This window comes from Mus musculus, chromosome 6, assembly GCF_000001635.26.
Source record: "Mus musculus strain C57BL/6J chromosome 6, GRCm38.p6 C57BL/6J".
In the NCBI taxonomy this organism is placed as follows: domain Eukaryota; kingdom Metazoa; phylum Chordata; class Mammalia; order Rodentia; family Muridae; genus Mus; species Mus musculus.
The window spans coordinates 26,401,875-26,414,264 of NC_000072.6; positions in this window are offsets into that span (position 1 = coordinate 26,401,875).

Below are 12,390 nucleotides of genomic sequence, written 5' to 3' on the forward strand. Positions count from 1 at the left end.
AAACCAGAGACACTGAAACTTATAGAGGACAAAGTAGGGAAAACTCTTGAAGATATGGGTACAGAGGAAAAATTCCTGAGTAGAACAGCAATGGCTTGTGCTGTAAGATCGAGAATTGACAAATGGGACCTCATAAAATTGCAAAGCAAGGCAAAAGACACCGTCAATAAGACAAAAAGGCCGCCAACAGATTGGGAAAGGATCTTTACTTATCCTAAATCAGATAGGGGACCAATATCCAATATATATAAAGAACTCAAGAAGGTGGACTCCAGAAAATCAAATAACCCCATTAAAAAATGGGGCTCAGAGCTAAACAAAGAATTCTCACCTGAGGAATACCGAATGGCTAAGAAGCACCTGAAAAAAATGTTCAGCATCCTTAATCATCAGGGAAATGCAAATTAAAACAACCCTGAGATTCCATCTCACACCAGTCAGAATGGCTAAGATCAAAAATTCAGGTGACAGCAGATGTTGGCGAGGATGTGGAGAAAGAGTAACACACCTCCATTGTTGGTGGGATTGCAAACTTGTACAGACAGGGTTTATAAAAGAGAGGGGAAAGCCCATTCCTGCCACATCATCCTTGGAGCATAGCTACAGGTGACCAAGTCCAGGATCAGAGGTAGACCCTGGAACAGCTAGGCCAACTCCCAGCAGGTAGCAGCAGAGGTAATGGCAGAACAATAGAGTGATACCGGAGGCAGACTCAAGGTCTGGCTTAGCCTGCTTCAGGCTTGTGGGAAGGAGGTTACACTATACCATTCAAAAATAAAGTTTACATATTGTGTGAGTTCCTTTGTGATTGGGTTACTTCACTCAGGATGATACCCTCCAGGTCCATCCATTTGCCTAGGAATTTTATAAATTCATTTTTTTAATAGCTGATAAGTGCGTATTAGCCCAGAAACTTAGGATACCCAAGATATAAGATACAACTTGCCAAACGCATGAAATTCAAGAAGAACGAAGACCAAAATGTGGACACTTTCTTAGAAATGGGAACAAAACACCCATAGAAGGAGTTACAGAGACAAAATTTGGAGCTGTGACGAAAGGATGGACCATCTAGTGATTGCCATATGCAGGGATCCATCCCATAATCAGCTTCCAAATGCTGACACCATTGCATACACTAGCAAGATTTCGCTGAAAGGACCCAGATATAGCTCTCTCTTGTGAGACTATGCCGGGGCCTAGCAAACACAGAAGTGGATGATCACAGTCAGCTATTGGATGGGTCACATGGCCCCTAATGGAGGAGCTAGAGAAATTACCCAAGGAGCTAAAGGGAACTGCAACCCTATAGGTGGAACAACAATATGAACTAACCAGTACCCGGGAGCTCTTGTCTTTAGCTGCATATGTATCAAAAGATGGCCTAGTCGGCCATCACTGCAAAGAGAGGCCCATTGGACTTGCAAACTTTATATGCCCCAGTACAGGGGAACACCAGGGCCAAAAAGGGGGAGTGGGTGGGTAGGGGATTGGGGGGGTGGGTATGGGGGACCTTTGGGACAGAATTGAAAATGTAAACAAGGAAAATACCTAATTAAAAAAATAAATTTTACACATTGATTTCCATATATAGATTGGGAGATTTTACGTTATAGTACTGTAACACATTTTAAAGTTATATTTAATTTCAGAAAGTAATTGACAAACTTTAGAGGTTATTCAATTTAAGTCACGTACTGACTGGTAACAGGATTTTTATAAAATAATTACTGGTCACAATGCTGTGATATATATTTATTTTTTATAAGTATATTAAAACTGGGACAGGTTAAACCAATGTCTAGTTATTATTTTATAATTTTATCATATGACGAATTGGGATAAAGTGAAAGTATATAGTTTTTGGAAAGGCTAAAATTAAACATCATCTATGGTTATGATGATTTTCATGTTGGTTTCATGATATGCTTTCAAACTTGCTGGTTATTGGTAGATCTCAAGATTAAACATTGATGGAACATAGGAGATTCCCTGGTATAGCTCCTGATATTATCATATTCTGTGACTAAGGTCAATGAAAAGTTAAGCCAATTCAGAGAGTACTGTTAAAAGCTCAGGTATGAAGGGCTAGGTTACCCAGCTATGAAAGGAAAAAAGCAATGGAGGAACTTGCTGAAGAAAAGGGGAATTAAGACCAAGAAGTGGAAGGCAAAAATAGACAGCAAGTGTGACTCTGAGCAATTACCCAATCAAGAATGTCAATGTCATGGATTTTCCTCCTTGTGTTTTATGTATATGTGTTCATACACATATCTACATTAAGAACATGTTTCTTTTTATTACTTTTGCACTTCATGTAGAATAAAAATAAATTGGCTTCACATGAGACCTTAAAAATTGTTACTTTTGCATAATAAGTTATGTTCAATCAGCAAAGCATCAACTCTTTAAAGTCTTATTTCCTGAATGAGGGAAGTAGTAGCTTCTTGCTTGCAAGATTAGAGTCTGGCTGTTATACACAGTATCTGTAGATGAAGTGCAGTCTCATATATACGTTTGGCTATGAGATTGGAAAGGGATCCATGTGTAATTGTTAATTGTATGTTTAAATGGAAGTGAGCCAAGGAGGGACCAGTAAGTTGAGAAAACATCATTTCTAGAGATTTCTTTAAAAGTATTTCTTGAAGAAATTCTTACTTAAATATCTAGACACAATAAAGCAGGCCCATCCTCATCAGTGAAGATGGGTAGAATCCAGTGCAGTGAAAAAGGTGAGGTAAGATCTAGCTCTAGCTCTTGCCTTTTGGAATTGGAGCTTAGGCCCTGGAGTAAAGTTTGCATGACCAATGGGCCTCTCTTTCCACTGATGACCGACTAGGCCATCTTCTGCTACATATGCAGCTAGAGACACAAGCTCTGGGGAGTACTGGGTAGTTCATATTGTTGTTCCACCTATAGGGTTGCAGATCCCTTTAGCTCCTTGGTTACTTTCTCTAGCTCCTCCTTTGGGGGCCCTGTGATCCATCCAATAGCTGACTGTGAGCATCCACTTCTGTGTTTGCTAGGACCCGGCATAGTAAGAGTCCTTCATTCGCCATTTCTGTTGCTTCTTTTGAAAACTGTGAATTTATTGGCCGATTTGTTGATTAGCTATTTTGTTTTGTATTTGTTTAATTTTTGCTTTTTTTTTTTTTCAACTTGAGGTTATCTGAAGCATAGCTGGTAAAGCCTTTCTCCCCACTCTCTGGTCTGTGTCTTAATTCTTTGATGTTAGAAACAGTTTAATTTCACTTATCCCCATTGTTAATTCCTTGAATATTAAAATTAGTACTTCCATCCAATATCTAAAGGTAGAAATATGCAATGTATAAATCTTTAAAGGTAATTGAATTTGTCTTCAACATACAGCACTGTAAATACAAAATGTCTATATTTTGTAGAAAAACATTTTATTACTTTTCTTTTTAACTTTCTGAAAGTTTTACCCGTGTGTCTAATGTGCTTTGATGAAGTCCATACCACAGACTCCCTGTGCTGAGATTAGTCCCCTTCTACCCATCAGTGGTTTCCTCTTAACTTCAAGTGCTATGTTTTATTTTTTCAATCAGTGTAGTGTGTATGCATGGGCTCATGATAATCTGCTGGAGCATGAGTAATCTCTCAAAGGCTACATCCTGAGGAAACCCGACTCTGCTTGAGAATTCTACAGCATCTTATTCTCTGAATATTAACCATTTATGGGTCTCGGTTATGAGTCACCACCCACTATAAGTAGAAGTTTCTTTTATGAGGGCTGATAGATACATTAATCTATGAGTTGCTTCCCTATTACCTACATTAATTAAACATTAGTGTTAGATTCACCCATTTGGCCTATATCTTCTCTAGCTACAGGATTTTGATTTTAACGATAGTGCCAGGGTTTCAAACTTGAAAATTTTAAAAATCATATATCTCTGCACAAAAGCATATATGCTTTAAACATAATATTTTATCATTATGAGTATTTATTAATACTGGTTTTGGCTGTAAGTCTAGCCATTATAAATAAATAAATAAATAAATAAATAAATAAATAAATAAATAAATACTGTTAATAGTTCTATTTGTTAGCTATGATTTTAATGTCTGGAATGATCATGAAAATCTCACACTCAACTGATAATAGCTACAACCCTGTCTCAAAAACCAAAGGGAAAAAAAAAGATTTTGTCATATCATATATAAATTAGGCTTGCTATAACACACGAAATAGGTTTGCTGATCATTTTCTCTCTTCCAATATCCTTACAATGTGTACACTACCATATAGACCATTACATGTTTACATAATGCTCGGATGTCATTTTGCTTTATAACATTGGGAGCTATTTGAATGAAAATATATTTTAATAATATGTTCTTCATTTTTTATTTATGGAACATGATAAATAGCAAATAAGGCTTATATAAGTTTGAATGAACAAAAATAAGTAAATTTATGGCAAACAAAGATTATAGTAAAACATACTTTAGTAATCATGAGTGAAAATAAAATAATTTGAAAATTCAGTTTTACCACATTCTAACAAATAACATTGTTCTAATTTTCTTGATATATTTTAGAGCATGTCCAAATAGTAATGATATTATTAAGTCATAATTATAAAAATAAATTTATTATTATAAATTATATGTCTCGCTTTTTATAGGTTATAGATTATATTTTATTTATTGAACACTAAATAAACAATATCTGGGAACCCACTATATTCTACAATTAGTATGTGAGGTTAAAATTACTATGTAAAACTTCTTTGATGTTAAATATATGCTGTGTAACAAAAAAATGACATTGTAGATGTTCTGTTAACTTATTACCAAAATTCTATTATACATGTATATATTTCAAGTGTGATCAACAATAATAAAGAAAATTTATGAAATAATTTAAAACTGAGCACTTTTAGAGAATATGCTTATGGTTCTGGCTACAGAAATAAGTTAATATTTTATTTTATTGGATCAGAAAAGAATTACATAGATGTAATAATGAATATCCTCATAATTGACTAGATATGTTAATCACTAATCCAGTCTTCAGTACATAGATGGTTTAAAATGAATTGTGAGCAGGTTATAGGCCAAGTATTTGTATTTCTGCAAAATTACATGTCAGTGCTCATATTAGTGAAATGGGACCGAAGATTTCACCTTCATAGAAAATTAGGTCTAAGCAAGTGATAAGGATGGGATGAGTTTTCTATAAGAAGATGAAGAGACAAGAGTTCTCTGTTTTCCCATACCCTTCTCTCTCAATAAGAAGGAGGTCATCTACCAGTCAAGATGAGGGCCCTTTCCTGAGTCCAATTGGGCCAGGATTTCAGTCTTAGAATTCCTGTTATAAGGGCTGTGAGCAACACACCACTGCATATTAAATCGTGTTTTTGGTGTTATTAGATCTCTACCTTGTAAAGGCAGCTTATGAAAAACAGCAAAGATTTGAGAAGACTGTTTTAACTATGTACATCCTGCATATACTGGAATACTCACTCTCTTGAATCAGGAAGGTTCATTCAATTTGCAAACTGATCATATGTTGATCTAAACTGAAGTGGAGATAGAGGCAACTTACTTGAATAGAGCAGTAAGACCAGAAATGTCCTGTTTCAGTCTCACGGCCTCTGCTTTTGTTCTTTGAGAAACAAAATCCGATTCTTGCATGCCTGCCTAGAAGCTAGCCTAGAAGACACTGAAGAGGGCAACTAAGTGTCTGCCTGTCAGTAAAGATGACAGGCATAAATGGGCTGGGATCCAAACCATTCTCAACCCGATGCAAAATTCTTGTCAAGCTAGGGAACAGAAACAAGATACACTGACAGATATCACCAACCACGAGGTAGGAACAATCCCCCACAGGCCATAGATTGTCTGTCACAGCTCTGAGGGAAAGCTAAGATGGGAATAGCAGGCTTGGCAGACATCATCGACATGGCACACTGAAGCCAGGGCCACCTCCACAAACTGTCTGCAAGCCTGTGGATTTGCCTCACCTAAAATAGGTCCCATAGCTCTCATAACACTGAAATTAACAAAATGTTTTATATAAATGGAACACTTACATCAAAATTTCTCTTACTGTCATGACAATAAGTTTGAATTGCAAGTAATAGACTTTAGATTTATAAGAAGAAATTAAACTTTATCTTTTAACTTTGCAAATACATGGAATTGCAGAGAAGATAGCAATTAGGTAATTAATGAAGGTATGTATCTTTATATTTGGACATCCCAATTTTTATTTATGCAATGGATTATAAAAATAGTTCCAAAGTTAAAAATGCTGATTAGCATAGTACAATGACTTTTCTTGGGCATCAACAGAGTCGAAAACCTAACCTTCATTTTATTCTTCAGAACTGAATTTTATCAGTAAAAATGAAATGCTTGGAATTTTCTCTGTTCGAGACTTTGTTATTTTTGTGGTGGAAAGCATCCTGTTGCAAAATCACTGCCTGTGTCTTCATTTGCTTTTCTCTATTCAACACAATTTGTTATTATCTGCTAAACACAATTTCCAAGTCCTATCATTTTGAGATCAAAGTTAATGGATTTTTGTAAGAATTCTATCAACATGCATTGGGTAGTTAATTTTTACAGCTAGGTGTTATAATAGTTATATGTTTGTTTTACCTTATTTATATCTAGTGATTTTTTAATCTATTGTATAAAATGTAGACAAGATGATTATTCAAAGAATAGATTCTTCTATTAGTCCCTTACATGAAAGAATAAATGATCTAAACAAATGGAAGCTCACTTCATTTTCCCTTACATCCTCTCTCATGTGTTGTTTTTGTTTTAGGTATTATAGGTATTCATACACTCATCTTCCAATGTCCCAAATCTGTAAATAGAAAGTAAATATCATTTAGCATACACTAAAATATAGTTAAAATACAAAAGGCAGAAAGTGAGACAAATGAAGCTTTCAAAACACTGGTTTGAAAAAAATTCTATATTTTCATTTTTCTTTTTAAAATTATTTTTATATTTATTCTTCTCTCAAATATCACACCCTGAACAGTTTTCCTTCCCTCTAATCTTCCCAGTACCCCCATCTCCCATGTCCCTGTCTCCCTGATCCACTTCTATTAGATATTCTTTCTCAGTGATATTAAATGCATATGGCTTAGCAGATTCAATAAGACTATGCACAAAAAGTTATTTCAAGGCTGGGCAAAGCAACCCAATAGGAGGAAAAGTGTCTCAAGAGCAGGCAAAAGATTCGGAGACACCCTCACTCCAGCTTGAAAATTTATTCATTAATTACTATATTCTGTCATCAATTTAGATTCCATATCACTTACTAGGACTAGATTTGGAATATATTCAGTACATGGCACTTTATCCTCTACTATTTAGGGCAAAAGAGAGGAAATCATTGGCAAAAATATTTAATTAATTACTGAATAGTTGGTAACATGGTTTATAAAAATTTAGTTGTGATAAGCTCTAATTTGAGAAGATTTAATTGCATTGTTATTTTTAAATATCCAATGTTGTTATTTAAATTTCAGTATAAAACAAGCTGAAAGGCTCAAGTTTTCTAATACTGCTCAGAGAGATGATTGACACCTGTTATCACAGAATTTAGGAGGCTGATGCAAGAGCATTGTTGAGAGTTCCATGTCAATCTGGATAATACTATCTCAAAAAACTACCCAACTAAGTAGTATAATATTCACTCACTTAAATAAATCTCCATTTTATCTGTAATTATAATTGAATGCATTGTATCTAATACACACACACACACACACACACACACACACACACACACACACACACTCAGACAACTATCAGGTAAAACATGATGTTCATGTTCCTACTAACAAAACTTTAATTGTTACTTTATTTAAACTATTGAGATAAAGAAAATAAATGAACTGAAATACTGTTCCTCCTACATGTATTTTAGGGTACGGTGCTAATGCCTGTACAGAGCAGCTTCTTAGACAAAAGTCATTTCTGTTGAATAAATTTTCACTGTTATGCAAAATTCATGATTTTTGAGATAAAATATTTGTCCTATATCTTAAGGGACAAATAAAATAATCTCTATGTTTCCACAGTCACACTCAGGATGCAGAAATATTCCTGTTGAATCATGTCACTTGACATGCAGCAATCTAGATATCTGGGTATAATTGTTGACCTCTTTAAGTTTTATGACAAAGCAATTAATTAGAACATATGTAAATTTAGTCTCTAAAATGCCAAAAAAAAAAAAAACCTAAAACATATGTGAAGCATAGTCTTGTATAGTCTAATCAACTTAATTTTTGCCTCTGTGGACAATTATGGTCTTGTTTTTTTTATTTTCCTGAATGTAAGCTCCTTAATTACCTACTTACATTCCACCTATATATTATAACATTTCACATAAAAAGTGCTCACAAATGTCATCTCTGCTATAATATCTCTCTAAACTAGGCAATCTCAACACGCTGTATCTCTGGCTGCAAATGTGAATGAAGTTCTTATTCTCCTAATTGTAAAATATCAAAGATTCAGCTTCACAAATTATACTATCACTATTACTTCTTAAATATGACAACATAGAAGAACAAAATATGCATTAGTATAATTACAAAAGATTTATTAGAATGCAAAATGAAGTTATACTAGTATTGTAAATGGAATTCAATTTCAGAATTAAAGAAAGTGTTAATATTTCTGAACCTGCAGTTGTCCAGAACACAGATTTCAAATTCATTACCACAAAGTCGGTTGTTTTTAATTCAGTGGTTTTGATGTTGAGGATATAAAAATATAGGGAGGGTGTGCATGTGTGGATATGTTTAAGTGTTATGATGTACAAAGAAAATGAGAAATGTAAAAGAAAATGAAGTAACTTTAGTATCTTTGTTTCAGGTAGGGTTTTTTTTTTCTTCCATCCATCAGAAGAAACTGAACATACACTGTGAATGACTTTCATAGCAGCTTCGGTATGACATGAAACAGCTGTTTCTCTTTCCTTACAGAACCAAAGAAATTATAAATTATGGATTGCATTAAGTGGTTGTGGGTTTTGGCTTATATTAATCTGAATTTAATTTTGAAAGTCTTTCATGAACTAAATAAACCAGATAAGTTCTTCCTCAGAATGTCATAAAATAGTGATTTCCCTCATGTTTCCTTAGGATTAAACAGAAGCTACGAGCTGTTTTGGAATTGCTCATTAGAAATGATGCTCTCCACAGGAGATTTATCCATGATATGTGGCTTTTTCCAGATCTCTATTTTATGACTTTAATCCCTTGGTCATGGTGCAACCTCTGAATTTTGTTAAATAGGTTATTTTCCACTTGTAATTATTAAATCTTCTAGAGAAATTCTTTGAAACTCTATTTCCTTGCTTTGATTAGAAGCAAAATAACATACAAAATTTACACAGATTTCTCATGTATAATTTTGCACTCCTGCCTTTATATGTGATATTTGGTAATTCAAGAAAATGTATTTGTTTCTGTTCTAATCAAATATTTTCTCAGAGAAAATATTTTTAAAAATTATTTTTTGTACAGCAGAGGTAAGTTGGCATATTCTAGAAACTGTTATACTGAAACTTTTATTACATTTGTTTTGAGCTCATACACACACACACACACTCATACACACACATACACACACACACAAACACACACACATATATATGTGTATATATATATATATATATATGTATATATATATTTATTAAATAAAGCTTTTAGAATAAATTTGCTCATTTTTTTAATTAAGTAATACTCTATTTGGTGAAGAAACTTACATTAGTTCTCCAATAATCTGTGCACTTCTAGGTTCAAGACTATCATAATATTGTAGATAAAGTTTCTGTTGACTTTTAAAAGGTCTAGCTGTGGGCATCCACTCCCTTGGTATAAATATTAAGAATTATTCTTTTACTAATGTATTGATTTTACATATATTTTATTCTAAACTAAAATTGTGTCAAATACTTAGTGGCTTTCTTTTTTGTAGACCTTATTAATTTTTGAGATTTAAACAGTATATTTTATTTATATCCACTTTTCCTCTCAAAGTTTCCCAAATCCACATGCCCTTTCATTCCAATCCAACCTTGTGTCCTTTTCTTGCTACCAAGGCCAATATTTGGCACACATCATAGAATACATTTAACACTCTAAGAAAAGAGGAACTCTTCTTTTCCCAGCAGCAAACAATTGTCAGACGATTGTCATGACTAGTGTTAGAACTTTATGCCCAACTCCTCTCCATACTGGGATATTGTTTGCTTTAGGCTCATATAGGTCTGATGTGAGGTGTCACAACTGCTTTGAGTTTATATGTGCAGCTGCCATGCTGTGTCTAAGATACTTTTTTCTTATAGTCATCCATACCCCTAGCTCTTATGCATTTTCTGCCCTATCATTCATAATGCCCCCATTGTTTGGGGACTCACATGGAGACTGAGGTGGATACCTGCTACATACGTGCCTGTGGCTTCGGTCCAGCCCATGTATGCTCCTTGGTTGATAGTTCAGTGTCTGAGAAGATTTCCTAATGGTCCAGGCTAGTTGACTCTGTTGGTCTTCCTATCTCCTTCAAGGCCTTAAGTCCTTCCCCTAGCAATTCCAAAAGAGTCCCTGACATCCATATAACGTTTGATTGTGGGTCTCTGCATCTGTTTCATCAGCTACTGAGTAGTGGCTCTCAGGACAGTTATGCTAGCTTCCTGGTTTATTATTTTTTTAAATTAGATGTTTTAACTAGTTGCTGGTATATTCTTTTGGTAATCAATTTGACAATTTCTTATACAACATAATAAGAAAAAACTCTTTGTTTATTAAGTAAATATTATGGCCAATCCCTTCACACATATATCAACAGAAATCATTAATCAAATTAACTTTCAAATTTGAAAGTAATTATATCTTCTTATAATTCCACAGTATGAAACTGGATCGATTATCTGTGAGTAATAGAATGAGACACTAAGAATGTGTCAAAAATAATATAATTTCTTCTGGGAAATCTCTAACCTAGTTTTGAGATGAAATGTAGAGGACAGTACTTTTTGCATTGGATGATGTTGTGCCATTCATGTAATGGAATAAAGGCAAGAAGAAAGGTGGCATGACCATTTCTTCTTCCTCTTCCACTATGACTGTCACAAGAAAGAAATTGTCTGTAGGCATGACATAGCTGATAAAAGAAATGTAATATTTAACTGAGAGGTATGTTTTGTAACCTCAAAATATATTCATGACTTGAAAGTTTAGAGAAAGTATCTTTCTAAAATACTCTAGGATTGTTCTTTATAAAAAGTTTATGCTAACTTTTACATAATTAATAAATAATGTTGATATCTTCTATAAATAATAATGATGCTGTTGTTGATGATTACAATGATATCTGAATTATAAAATAACCCCACTAATGTAAGCACTGGGTAAGTATATGCTGGTAAAGATAAAATTGCTGATAAAAAGCAGTTGTTCCAGGAGTTTTAAGATTCTTTTTAGAAAAAAGAGTGCAGAGAGATTTGAAAAATTAAGTAAAATATTCAAATGTATATTTTAATTTATTGCTATGTACACTGAACATTTATATCTGCTGAAATTAAATACCTTATCTTGATTAAAATTAATTTATCCCTTTGAACATTTCAAAGTGAACTAAAAAGAACAAAACTGTGAACAGATTTGTGTATGTTTTGAACTTTTAACTAAGGCTTTTAATTTTGAATTTGTGAGCATAGTCATTTCTCAATATTTCTCTATTATTCATATGTTTGCACATCTGTTTGTTATATTCTTTTAGCAGCATAGATGGCACAAATATTCAATTAAACCAAAGAAGCTTATAACTTAGAATCCATTTATAAATGTCATTACACCAAATGTCAGGCAAAATGAAGCACAAGCCCGTCTGGCTGAATGAATTATGTGCCATATATTTTCAGATTTGCTTAGGGTATGATTTTTCCCCTTTTATTGAAATTAGAACCTTTTACCACATAATATATCCTGATTACAATTTCCCCTCCCTCTAATAGTTTAAAGGAAAGCCAAAAACATCCAGTAACATGAAAAACAATCTCTCGATGTGAACAGGAGAAGCTGCAGTAGGGATGTGTTGGATGAGAGAAAAATAAATTTGAAAAATTGGAAGTAAAGTTACTTTGTGCTTTTATAAACATCTCTCTGAAGTAAGGAACTAGAAGGAGAGGGAGCTAACTATATTTAAAACTAAGTGGAGTTATTTTGTAGTCAACTGTATTTAAAGTATTTGCTAATTCTGTGATATTGTTTATTGATTGTTGCTATCATATACCTACTTAAGTAATATAGCCATGATTTTTATATTAACTAATATAGAAGATACTTTTGATAGAACTTTAATATCAATATAATCATGAGTATG